We start from the raw sequence: 13401 nt of genomic DNA, 5'->3' as shown, positions 1-13401 counted from the left end.
CAGACACTGCAAGCATTGTTGCAGATATTGCCTCATTAATATGTACATCACTTTGCTGGAGGAAATGGAATTTTCCCGTTTTGTTTTTACTTTTAAAATGGCAAATTAATCCAAGAAAAGATTATATGAAAACTATTATTTGAAGTGAAATTAAAGAGGGGGGAAAAACCTAAGTCAGTGGTGCTGGTGATGCGGAGGAGGAGGGGGAGGAAGGAGAAGAGGGAGGAGGGGAATGACAAGCATGCCAATGACAGTGGTGGGACCATGGGCACTTACAAATCACGGAGGCGGGAAGTCTTGCCCATTGGTATAAATTGAATTTACTCACGTAGCATTAAATGAGTGACTGGACTTCACATTACCTCTTCTTCCTCAAAATGCCCAGAGAGCAGAAGCTGTTTCTGAGCTTCGGAGATGCTCCCAGTGTGAGTCCACTCTTAGTATTTAACACCACCGGATAGAGATGCACTCAGATGCACAGGAAGAATGAGCAAAGAGGAAATGGTTTGGCACCGTGGCTTCAGAGAAAGACTAATAACAGACATGGAAAAGGTCCTTCAAACTTAGGGGAGGATGGTGACTCAAATGATGACTCTGGGCCATGAGGGTGAAACTCACTTTATAAAAGGTTATTTTCCCTTAATCACACTCAAATACTAGGGAGCTCACAAAATTGAGCCGTGAAGAAGGTAAGAAAGAGGCTGCAAAGTAATACTCTCCGCCTCAAATAATGATCCTTTTCTGTGGTTATGAGTTTCCTTTTTTCAATATTAAAATGTCCTTTCTTTTATGAAACAGATAACATTTTGGTTTTTTATAATTTAATTTCCTTACTTAGTGATATAACAACCTTGCTTCTTTCTCCAGCTTTAAATTTTATTTTTTGGTTTTCCTGAAATCCGTGTCCTACCCTATGCATCGTTTTATTTACTCTTCTCCCTTTGTGGATGAATTCTCGGCAAGATGTTGCGACTACCACTCCAACATGTTCCCTTAGAAGCATGGAGACTCTGAATCTAGTTCTAAGATCTGGGTTTGGGTGCCACAGAGATGGCTCAGCAGTTAAGAGCATTTACAGAGGACCTGAGTTCAGTTTCCAGAACCTATATCATAGTATACAACTATCCAGTTTCAGGGGATCTGACTCAGGGGATCCTGTCCTCAAATGGTGTACAAATACACACACACACACACACCTAAAACAGAAAAAATACCTGAGTTTGGGAGCCATGAAGACTATAAAGGGTGACACTGCCAAGCCCAACAACCAAGTTCATAGTGGAAGGAGAGAATCAATTCCCGAGAGTTGTCCTCTGACCACTCACACCATGGTACTCTATCCCAACACAAACACACACACACACACACACACACACACACACACACACACACAATGTAAATTTTTATAAAGACCTGGATTTGCCCACTGGCTGCACCATTTTTCACCTGTGTGACCTTGAGCCAGGCCCTTGAGCTCTCTATTTTTACCTCCTGACAGAGCTGAAGCGTTACGTGAAGATCTGAATGCAGAAGCCGTGCACGCTGCTAGCCGCTGTCATTCTGCCCTGGTAGCCCAGCACCGCAGGCCTACTGGTAGAACTTGCCAGCGTCCTTGTTTCTGTTGGGATGACTCTCTACTCAGTCATCTTCAAAGTGTCACTTAGTGAAACTGCCTGGGTTGGAACTTCCTATTTAGTTCAAGAAATGCTAACCGCTGATTTAATATTCCTGGAAATTATATATAACTCTACTCATGAGGGAACATCAGACAAAACCCAATTTTTGAGTGACATTATAAAAAACAACTGGCCTAAATTCTTTTAAAATGTCAAGGTCATGGAAAACCAAAGAAAGGCCAGCACACCACTCCAGATGTATAATTCTGGAATGAATTCTAAATGGGAGTAGGGGGAAGTATGGCTATTATTTAAAATAAGGACAATTGGCAAAATGTGAAGAAAGCCAGAAGATTAGATAATAACGGAGCAGTGTGAACATCCTCAATGAATATAATATTCTTAGAATAATATACACAAAAGCATCTAAAGAGAAAGGAGCACAACCTGTGAAATTTGTAATCCTGTGGGCCACAAAAAAACAGTCATCCCCCAGTATCCACCATCTGGGATTAGTTTCAGGATATCCACCCATGTCAGCAGCCTTATCAAATTATAAGGATGTTCAAGTCCTGCTCGTAGACAGCCCATACGTACCCCCTATGCCTCACATTCCCTCTAATCTACATGTAATATGTAATACAATGGGAATGGGATTTAATGGAATCATTATTCTCTATTGTTTAGAAATCTAAAATGAGGAAAAAGTCTATACAGGCAGAATTCTTTTTAATGTTTTCAATCAAAGGTACCTGAATCTAAAGATATAGAACTCCCTGAGTAAGGTCTCTGTCTCTGTCTGTCTGTCTGTCTGTCTCTTTCTGTCTCTGTCTCTCTGTCTTTCTCTCTGTGTCTCTTTCTCTCTGTCTCTCTCTGTGTCTCTTTCTCTGTCTCTCTGTCTCTCTGTCTCTCTCTCTCTCTTTCTCTCTCTCTCTCTCTCTCTCTCTCTCTCTCTGTGCCTATAAAGAGGGAAAGACATGGTAAAGCAAAATTGGCAAAAAATACACAAGCAGCCATTTTGTGTAAAGTTCTGTATAGAACGACCACACTTTGCAGTTTACATATACCCTCACACTGCTGTTCAACTGATTTAATTCCTGTGGTTCTTGGTGTATTGCCGTGAAGCTAGATCTCATGGAAGGCTAGAGAAGGGTCTAGAATTGTAGGCAGGAAGGCCACAATTTATAAACACTTTTCATCTTGGATATCCTCTTAGAATGTCCTTTGTTTACCGTGTAATCTTGTAAACGTGAAGGGGTGTGACTTGATGTTGGGGGCCAGATGGTGACAAAACGGTGGTGCTTTGATCATATTTCTTACTCCATACAGACCAAAAAAGGCAAGAGGTCTGCCTGAGTGTTAACCTCAGGGCCTGAGAACGGCCGAGGGACCAGGTCCATATCTCCCATTTCAAACTCCCTCAAGACCTGAGGCTCCGTGAAGAAAAAGCTCAGCAGAGTTGCCCCATGTTTAAGTCCCTCCCTCCCTCTGTCTCTCTCTCCCTCTCCCCCTCCCCTTCCCCTCCCTCTCCCTCCCTTCCCTCTTCCTCTGTCTCTGTCACTCTCTCAATGACTTGACTTTGCTGAATGACAGTTCAGTGGGACCCAAGCAGGCAGCAGCAGCAGCAGTAGGACTTGATGGACTGCCTCAGTGTGACTTCTAGATTTCTAACATCTAGACCTGGAAATAGCAAACATTTCCAGACTGCGATGAGGGGACTGGGTGCACCTAAAGCGCTGACAGTCCGATGCACTCACAGGCGATCTGGACAGTGCCAATGGAGCAGGAGCTGTCTTACAAGCTGCCTTTGCTACATAGTGCCAGCAGGGAAGATGTCAGCATTCTCAATAGCCAGTGGGCGGCTTTTGTGGTTATGAAGAAGTGGGTAGGTAAGGCCAATGGGCACAGTCCACGGTCCACTGTCCAGACAACTAGGTGAGGATGAGCCGTAGCTTCTCAACGCTGTAAGACATTGCCATGCCGCAGTGTCATGGAGTTATATGCCAGGATTAGGCTTCGCCTGCCCTTCCTTACCAGGGCTTGTCATTTCCTTATGGGTCTGTTCTGCAGTGCTCTGGCCTAGACTCCTCCATCCATCTTTACCCTTCAAACAACTTTCTTTGAAGATACAGAAAAGGATGTATTTTCCCTTTATTTATGTGCATATGTCTGAGCGGTTGTGTATCACAGGAGTGTGGGTACCCACAAAGGCCAGAAAAGGGCATCAGATCACCTGCAGCTGGAGTTAATAGCATTTATTAGCTTTCCTCTGCAAGAACAAGGTCCTCCCTTAACCACTGAGCCATCCCTCCAGCTCTTGAAACAACTCCGTACGCAACCGTTTTCTTTGTGATGTAGAAAACGTGAATTTTCCCATGTTTTCCAGATATGGGGAGCAGGAAGCATGGTCTAGTGCTCAGTTGGGCTCTCACACAACCAAATGCCAGAGTTGGGGTATTCACGCCCCAGATCCGTAGCCCTGAGCTGACTCGGTGCACCTGGGAACAGTTCTATTATAGTCCTGAGGCCTGAGTGGCCTACAGTCTGCGTGGATGCCTAATGCTGCCCGAACTCATGCAGGTAGTATTCAAGTTACCGGTCCACAGCTTCTCAGAGATAAGGGTCAATTTCTCTTCACAGTTTATCGTGTATCCCACGGAGGGAAATTCCTCAGACAGGCTAAAGGGGGTAACGCGACCTCTCCAGGCTCCATCCTGACGAGTAGAAACCAAAGCACATGCAAGAAATTTAACTGAAAGCAGAGACCCAAAGGCAAAGTCTCCTAGACAAGCATCCTCCCACCCCGCCTTTCCGGAAAGAAGACCGAAGAAAGGAAGTACATGTAGCACCGCGTTAACGGTTGTCCAACAAGCCCCATACACAGGTTCTTGCTCGATTTCACAGCAGGCTTATTATCACCATCATTTCCTGGGTGTTGACGATATGGCTCGTGTGAAGTCAACACTGTCTTGCAGCTCCCAAGCACTCAAGCAGAAGCATGGGGATCTCAGCACTGGCTTCCTTAACGTAGAAGCGGGTCCTTTTAACCACTGGTGAAAATTATACAGCTCCACAAGGTGAATGATTGCCAATATTTTTTTCCACTCCTTAAAATAGTGTTTTCTATGCTGAAGTAGACAACCATTGATTAAACCCAGCAGCCCTCATTAGTCAGTCTCTTGAGTGAAAAATAAAGCAGCAGGCTCCTGCCTTTTCCCTGGTAAACGCATGCGGCATGCGCATGCGCATGTGCATGGAAAGCCAAAGGAGCAGGAAGCCAGGGAGGGAAATGAGCCTACCCAAGATGCAGGTTCAGAGTCACCTTTCAGCTTTGCTAGACAGCTGCCCCCGAGACCCCACCCATGTCACCTGTCTTAGAAGAAGCTATGGAATGAAAATTTGAGTACAGTGTTAGGCACCTGTAGGCTTTAGGCTATGCAAGGGCATGACTACATAATATAAGCAGGAAGATCACTCTAGGTGCATCTAGTCAGCTCAGGGTTCCGGAGCTGGTGCGTGAATATCCCACCTACGGTATTTGTTGTGTGAGAGCTCATCTGAGCACTAGGACCATGCTACCTGCTCTCCATATCTGGAAGACATGGAAAATCAATGTTTTCTAAAACACAGAGAAAACTGTTGCTTAGGGAGTTGTTTCAAAGACTGGAGGAATGGATCAGTAGTTAAGAACATACCCTGCTCTTGCAAAGGACCCAAGTTCAGTTCCCAGCACCCAGTAACAACTTCCAGTAACTCCAGTTCCTTGTGAACACCAGCCCCATGACATCCAATTCCCCACACCCTATTCCTGAGCCTGAGTAGGAGGACTACCTTCTTCTGTAACTATTCATTCCTCCACAGAATGTGAAGGCCGCAGAGTCCTGTTTCCCTTTTATTAACGCATTTCCTTCTACAGTCCTGGGTCATGTTCTCACTTAGGAGGATGAATGGATCTTCATGGCCAATCCTCTTAGCCCCACACACCAAATTTACAGCCAGAGACCCTTGCTGTTCCCTATGTCAGAGCTGAGGTCTGGGACTTCTCTTAGAACCACAAAAGTGCACAGTGATTCATCTGCAACTGATCCCCAAAACCCTACTACTGGAGGCTGCAGAGAAACAGAAGCCCAAGAGTCATGGCCTTTTCTCCCCTTTCCTCTCTGCTGGTGGATTCTGGAAAACAACAGAAATAACAGTGCCCCATCCATCATGCCCCTGCCCTGCCAATACAATTGCAAGCTGACTTTAATCATTACCCACTGCTCTCCCCTTTCCTGCTTTGATGCTACATGCCATGCCTTCTCAAAGTCAAGTGCTCAAAGAAAGGCTTTCTGGGTCTCACATAAGCCTAGGAAGGAAGGAAGGAAGGAAGGAAGGAAGGAAGGAAGGAAGGAAGGAAGGAAGGAAGGAAGGAAGGAAAAAAGGAAGGAGGAAGGAAGGAAGGAAAGAAGGAAGAAGTTGTAAATTCTTTTTTCAATTGGCAAAGATATCTCAGAGATACTTGAATCTTAAAAATCCATGAACCTTGAAAAAAGTTAATTTCAACTTAACTCTGGGAACATGAAAGCTCTTGCAAATGCAAGCAAAGTGTGAATCAAGCAAATGTTCCATCTTGCTGCATCACATTTGCGTTTTCTGATAATATTCGCCACCAATTTCTGAGATGCCACTTAACTTACCAGTAAGACTAGTTGGTTTGTTTCTTGGTTTGGTTTGGTTTGGTTTGGTTTTGGTTTTTTCATACTTAATGGTGATATACATTTGGAAGTTTTCCTTTTTTTTTTTTTTTTTTACTATTTTCATTTCTGCAAGACTAAAAGACTACCGGCTTAAAAAGCGTCTCGTGGTGATTTCAGCTTGTAATTACGAGAGGGAATTGCTTAGCTGTGGTGAGCCACTGTCCCCTGGGCCTGATAAGACGAAACCACCCTGGCTATATCATTTGCATTTGTTCAGTGCTTAGACCAGTGGCTTCCAGATAGTTTACACAGACGCTCAGTCGACAGAAAAATGTTAAGTATGCTTTCTGTAAATTACACAGTAGAGACAAAGAGCCCCAAATGTATATGAGCTGAAATATACAAGCTCATGCAGTAGCATAGATTGGATGCTTCTGGTCCATGGGCAACAACCCCAGCCAATGTTTCAAGATGAAGGGTTCTTCTGTCTTAGTCCTCCAAGGCTGGGCCCTTTTTTTTTTGGAAGCCAATAGAAGGGAGATGAGAAAAGTTGCTTCTAGCTGGGGAGAGCAGCAGCTAAAACTGAGTGTTCTGGAAAGGACAGCTTTTGATAAACAGTTGAATATTACACTTCTCCATTTATTCATTCTTTGTACTAGAGTCACTGCTAAAGCTCTAGAAAGTTCGGAAAGTTAGAGAATGGTCTTCTTTTCTACCCCGCCCCCAGGAAAGGATAAATGGATTGAGACATGGTCTCATGTAACCTAAACTGGCTTTGATTTCACTGGTTGCCAAAATAGACAAAAACAAAATTTCTTTTTTTTTTTTTTTTTTTTTTTTTTTTTGGTTTTTCAAGACAGGGTTTCTCTGTGTAGCCCTGGCTGTCCTGGAACTCACTCTGTAGACCAGGCTGGCCTTGAACTCAGAAATCCACCTGCCTCTGCTTCCTAAGTGCTGGGATTAAAGGCGTGTGCCACCACTGCCTGGCTAAATTTTGTTTTTATATTTAATTTTTTGTTTATTTTTATTTTATATATGTAGCTGTTTCCTCTGCATGTGTGTCTGTGCACCACTTATGTTCAGTGCCCTCAGAAGTCAAAAGAGGGTGCTAGATCCTCTGGAACTGGAGGTGCAGATGATTGTAAGCCACCATGTGGGTGCGGGGAACCTAACCCAGGTTTGCTGCAAGAACAAGTGCTCTTAAGAGCTGAGCATTTGCTCTAGACCACAAACCAGCTTCTTAGGTGTGCACACGTGTGTGTATGTGTGTCCATGATACACATGTTTGGTGGAATATAGGTATGTACATGCTATACATACATAATATATGCATGTTCTGCAGGAGGTATGTGTATGCGCATGTGTGTTTGGGTGTGAGGCCAGGCAAGGACTTCAGTATCTTCCTCCATCTCTCTCTGTTTTATTCCCTTGAGACAGAGTGTCTCCTTCCAGCTTCATGTGGATTCCCGAGATGCACTCAGATCATCAGGCTTACCTGGTCAGAGGCAAAAAAGCCTTTGCCCCTGAACTGTCCTGCTGGCCCTCAATGTCATTTTTCATAATTAAGAACAAGGTACAGCTGAGCGTTGGTGGCGCACATCTGCAATCCCAACACTCTGGGAGGCAGAGGCAGGCAGATTTCTGAGTTCAAGGCCAGCCTGGTCTACAGAGTGAGTTCCAGGATAGCCAGGGCTATACATTGAAATCCTGTCTCGGAAAAAAACCAAATCCAAAACACCAAAAAACCAAAAACAAACAAACAAACAAACAAAAAAGAAAAGGTGTTTGTTTGTTTGTTTGTTTTTAGTAAATAGAGAAGAAAGTGGGGTTAAAAGGATTGAGGGAGAGAAGAAGAGGGAAGTAGGGAGAGAAAGGGGGAAAAGGAGGGAGCTGGAGACAAAGGAAAAAGGGATGGAGATTCTCTACTTTGGGAACACCTGCTGTTCTAGCAATTCATTACTGTTGTGATTTCTGTCTTCATTTCCTTTCCTTTTCTTTTTTTTTTTTTTTTTTTTTTTTTTTTTTTTTTTGCTTTTTGGCTTTGGTTTTTGTTTGTTTGTTTGTTTGTTTTGGTTTGGGTTTTTTTTGTTTTTGTTTTTGTTTTTGTTTTGAGACAGGGTTTCTCTGAATAGCTCTGGCTGTCCTGGAACTCACCCTGTAGACCAGACTGGCCTCGAACTCAGAAATCTGCCTGCCTCTGCCTCCCAAGTGCTGGGATTACAGGTGTGCCCCACCACACACATTGGTGAAGACATAGTCTGTCTTCATTTCCTAATTCAGACTCTTGCTTTCTCGCTTTGCAAGAGATTTGCAGAAGAAAGTATTTTTCTTTGTAGCTTTCTTTTCCCCAAAAACAAAACTCACTGAAGAAAATAGGGTTTGGTGAGAGGAAAATGTCTCAGAGAAGGGAAAAACTAGGAGATTCCTGTGTAATGACTGAAGAGTCTAGGTAGGGACGAAGACAGGCTTGCAACGCCTTAAAGGATCAGCTCTCTTGCAGCCTCCAGAAGCTGGATTCTAGCCTGGGCTCCAAGAGTCAAAGATAACCTTGCGCAAAATATCACAGCACCTCCAAGGAATCAGAGTTAATCACTGTCCACCATGGCACATTGGCCCTGGGAAAGACCCCAATCTTGACCCAAGTCAGTGGCACATTTAGGAGATTGGCCCAGAATGTGCTAGGGCCCAGTTCTCTGCCGGCCCTAATGTCTGGGTACCCAGAACCAAAATTGAGTTTTCGGATAGGAAAATATATGTATATATTTCTTAGTCATGTTTGTGTTCAGAATATGCAAAGGATGAACACATCCATAAGTGTTGATTCCAGGTCATCTCTCTAGCAACATGACCTCTCATGTGACATATACTTCTAGGACAGTATGCAAGGGAAGGGGGCAGGCATGGTGCCAGGGGGACCGTTCTGCAAGCATTACAACTGCCACAGGCTTCAGGAGTACAAGGCTGAGGAATGTGCTCTACGCCTGCTTCGTGCTGACTCCACTGCTCTTCGCTATTAGCAGCCCTGCCTATGTATGCCTCCTAAGGACTTCCTATGGAGTGACTGGGCAAGCCACTGGAGCATAGATCTTAAATGAAGACTGTTCAAGATGGAACCCAGGCTCTGTGAGCGAGGGTAGGTCTCCTCGCTCATCTGTTTTCTCACCCGGGGGATTCTGTCATTCATAGATCATAGAGTTGTGGTAAGTCATTCCACTGTGACTATTCAAAGATACTTAGCGCAGCGCCTGCCATTCGGTAAGATCTCTATTAAATGTGAGTCGCGTCACCACCTTTATTACAACGAGCACTTGGAAAATGCTCATGAGTGAATGAATAGCCCTCTGGTTCCTCAAACACAGAAAAGAATTCAAGAAATGTAGAATTGCTGCATGATTCTCCATTAGGTGGTATTCTGGGCTGAATTCTACCATAGTTCGGTTTTGCTACTGAAATTTTTCCGCATACATTTTCATGTAGTCACAAACACTATCCCACTGGGGGAGCGAGATACAACAGTGGCGAGAACCTTAACTAGGATCAGGAATGCACGGTGTGGTTGTGTCAAATAACTGTCTTCTGGAAAAGCTACTTTCTGTGGAAATCCATCTTAGGACTTTGACCTCAAAGAAATTTCAATTAAATGCATACCAGGAATCCTGATTAATCAGATGATTCGAAGTTTTTCCTCTGGGGATGTATTTAAAGTAGCCCTCAGTCAACAATTCAGCAGGAAGACTGGTTGGACGGTTGCCATTTGGAAACGCTACAGTTATAAGAACTTGAGTTGATTCATCACTTTCCAAATATTCTCTTAAAACAAAAACTTCTGGGATGGAAGGGAAATAGGCTTGTATGACCAATGCCTTCATGTTACCTTCCCACTGAAACTCAAACACCACAAGCATGGATTTCCTCACATCTTAGAGCCTTTGCCTCCCTTGTTGCCTCAGCCTGGAATGCACTCCATCACTCCCACCCTTACATAATCCCTGCAGGTCAGATTGAAAAGTGTAGAGGTTAGTTGGTAGATCTGATGCTCAGATATTTCCCAGGCTGAGTGACGCTGGGCATGTTGTTTAAGTTCTCTATGACATGGGTGCCTATAGTGAAGATAGTTCTATTGATGTTACAGAGTCTTGGGAAAATCAAAGGGGTTGTTGTATGGAGACTATGGAGATGAGTACAGTTTCTGACATGTAGTAATCACCATAGAACTGTCCTCTGTGTTCTTGAACTCCCCTGGATGGAACCACATGCCCTCCCTTCCATGCTTGCAGCCATCTCTCTACACGTGTGCAGTGTCTGTCTGCCTTGTTGCTATGTGAACAGACAGCAAAGACGATCATCTTACGTGGTCCTCGGGGCATCAACCGATCCATCAATATGATGACTATACAACAAAGACTTGGTTATTGTCAGAGTGGGTTAAAAACTACCAAAGCTTTTCAAGTTTCCCCCATGCAATGTTTTCTCTCCCTTGGAGGAGGAACCGGATGATTCCTAGCTGTGGCAGCTTCTGAGGCTAGACGAAGTAAAGCTCTGAGCCAGCTCTGAGGCTGCACCAGAATCACTGAAATCAGAGAAAAAAAATGCCTTATTTGGAGATGTGGATATAGGTCAGTTGGTAGTAATGCTTGGCCATGATCTACAAAGTTTGATTCCACATAAAGCCAGGAATGATGGTGCCTATAATTCCAGCACTTTGTATGTAGAAGTTGAAGGTCATCCTCAGCTACATAATAAATTTGATGGCAAATCAAGGTACGTAAAGTCTCATCTTCAAAAAAAAAAAAGGAAGGCGAGGAAGAAGAAGGGAGGGAAGGAGGGGCAGGCTAAGGAAGTGGTATAGTTAGTAAGGTGATTTCTGTAAAATCCTAAGCACCTGAATTCAGATCTCCAGCACCCATAGGTTCAGTGACACGCCTGTAATTCCAACACTGGGGAGACAGAAGCAGGCAGAGACTCCCCGGGCTCACAGGCAGTCAGCGTCGCCAGCATGGTGAGCACCATCTGCAGCGAGGCACTGTCTGGAAAAAATAAGTGGAGAGTGACTGAGAAAGATACCCAATATCAACCTCTGGCCTTCACACGCATGCACACACATGAGCACACACCCATGAGAACACAGGCATACCTGGCACACACAGATCAGACACATACATACGCATGAGCATACATTCCACAAGAACACAAACAAACACAACAACAGAGGGGGGAGGGAGGGAGAGAGAGAGAGAGAGAGAGAGAGAGAGAGAGAGAGAGAGAGAGAGAGTCCTTTTTAGCCCTGCTAATAACAATCCTGGGAAAACAAGAGTGTCTTGAACTAACACATGTCACTTACAGGATGAAGTTTTCTTAACTTAAAGTTTTCCTGAGCAGATGTCAACCACTGCATCTCTCTCTTCATCATGGCTGGGTCTGAGGACAGGTCCTAGGACCCAAGAGAGACCTCTGAAGAATCAATCAGACTAAGTCAATCTACAAGGGGAAAGGGGCCTCTGTGGAAATATGACCTAAGAAGATATGGGACTGGGCTGATGATGCATACCAGTCATCTTAGCTACTCAGGAGGCCAAGGCTGGAGGCTAGAGAATTTCAAAGTGGACCATACAGTGAGCCTTCATCTTAAAAAATAAAAAAAAAAAAATAACAAAAACACAAAAGTCCAGGAAAAGCCAAGAAACTTGACCTTGTGAAAGGGAGGCAGGATTGATGAAGTAAGAAGCTTCCTGGCAGGGAGAGAAAACATCCTGCCTGAGTTCTTCCTGCGGGAGGGAAGTGCATGACCTTGCTTTCTCCTCCTTAGAGCAGAAAGTCCAATGGAAACCGCAAGGCACCGTACATATGTAAGAAATCACCTGACACGCTTGGGGAAGGCCCTGTCTCACCCATAAATTCACAGGAAGGACTTCGATCCTGTAAGGGTCTCTGTGTCCTCTTCACTGTGGGGCTCAAAGGATGGTCTTTCCTCCTTTCCACTTAAGTTAGCAAGCTTTAAAGAAATCGAAGAGGACTAGAAACTTGGGGGTCTGTAATGAAACATTTTACTTTAAGAAAGGACTGGAGAGGTAACTCAGCAGCTGAGAGCAGAGGCTCTTAGACCTTAGACAGGACTCAGCTCCCAGCACCCACAGTGTCCAAAACCCCACTTTCAGGAGACCCAGCACCCTCTTCCAGCCTCTGGATGGAAAGGATCAGGAAAGTTCCTTCTTGTAGTGGGCAGAGGCAGCTGCAGACTCCTATCTAAAGTGGAGAGAGAGGACTGACTCTACAAGTTTTCCTCTGACTTCCGAGTGTGTGCACAGTGAATTGTGCACGGGAGCATACACATGTGCGTCCAACACTTGTGTGTGTGTGCACCCACCCACACACAATGAATACAATAAGTGAGGGACTAGATGGGAAGGGGAGAGGATCAGCAGGAGAAGAACAGGAGAGAATAACTATGACCAAAACACATTATACTCACATATGAAAGGTGCTATAATGAAACCCATTATCGTGTGAAATTAACATACGCTAATAGAAGCACATTCAATAAAAAAGGATACAAATGGCGCACCCACCACAGGCAATGCAATGCTGGAACTTAGGGTGGGCATATGCCTCTTCCCCACACCAAGCCCCATGACACTATTTTCGTAACTCTAAACTCACCGTGGTGGGGGGTCTTGACACCATGTTAACTGACAAATCAGTCCTCTCATGCCCTTCCCCCATGGGGGTTACCAGTGCATGGGTGACTGAGCTCCAGAGCTCTGAGGCTCCCTCCTGCCATCATGCCCCACTTCACTGCTCCTAAAAGGAGGCAGTGGCCACAGTAAATACTCCCTGTCAAACAGCGCGGCCACAGGAGCGTGTGAGCATAGAAAAAAATGAATCAAGAAGCCCACAAGGCCCTACCACAGCAGCTGCACATTCCTGCCATACACGGATCCGGCAGTGAAATGTCTTCAGCTTTTTTTTTTTTTTTTTAACTGAGAGAAATTGTAATATGCCAGAGAATTTTGACTCAGCCTTATCTGTATCCTCAAGTGAATGCATTCAAAAAGTTCTATTACAGCTAAAATTCAAGCATCTCAATTATGCAGTGAACATAATAACAG

Source organism: Apodemus sylvaticus, chromosome 12, assembly GCF_947179515.1.
Source record: "Apodemus sylvaticus chromosome 12, mApoSyl1.1, whole genome shotgun sequence".
NCBI lineage: Eukaryota > Metazoa > Chordata > Mammalia > Rodentia > Muridae > Apodemus > Apodemus sylvaticus.
Note: the sequence above shows the minus strand (reverse complement) of the source record.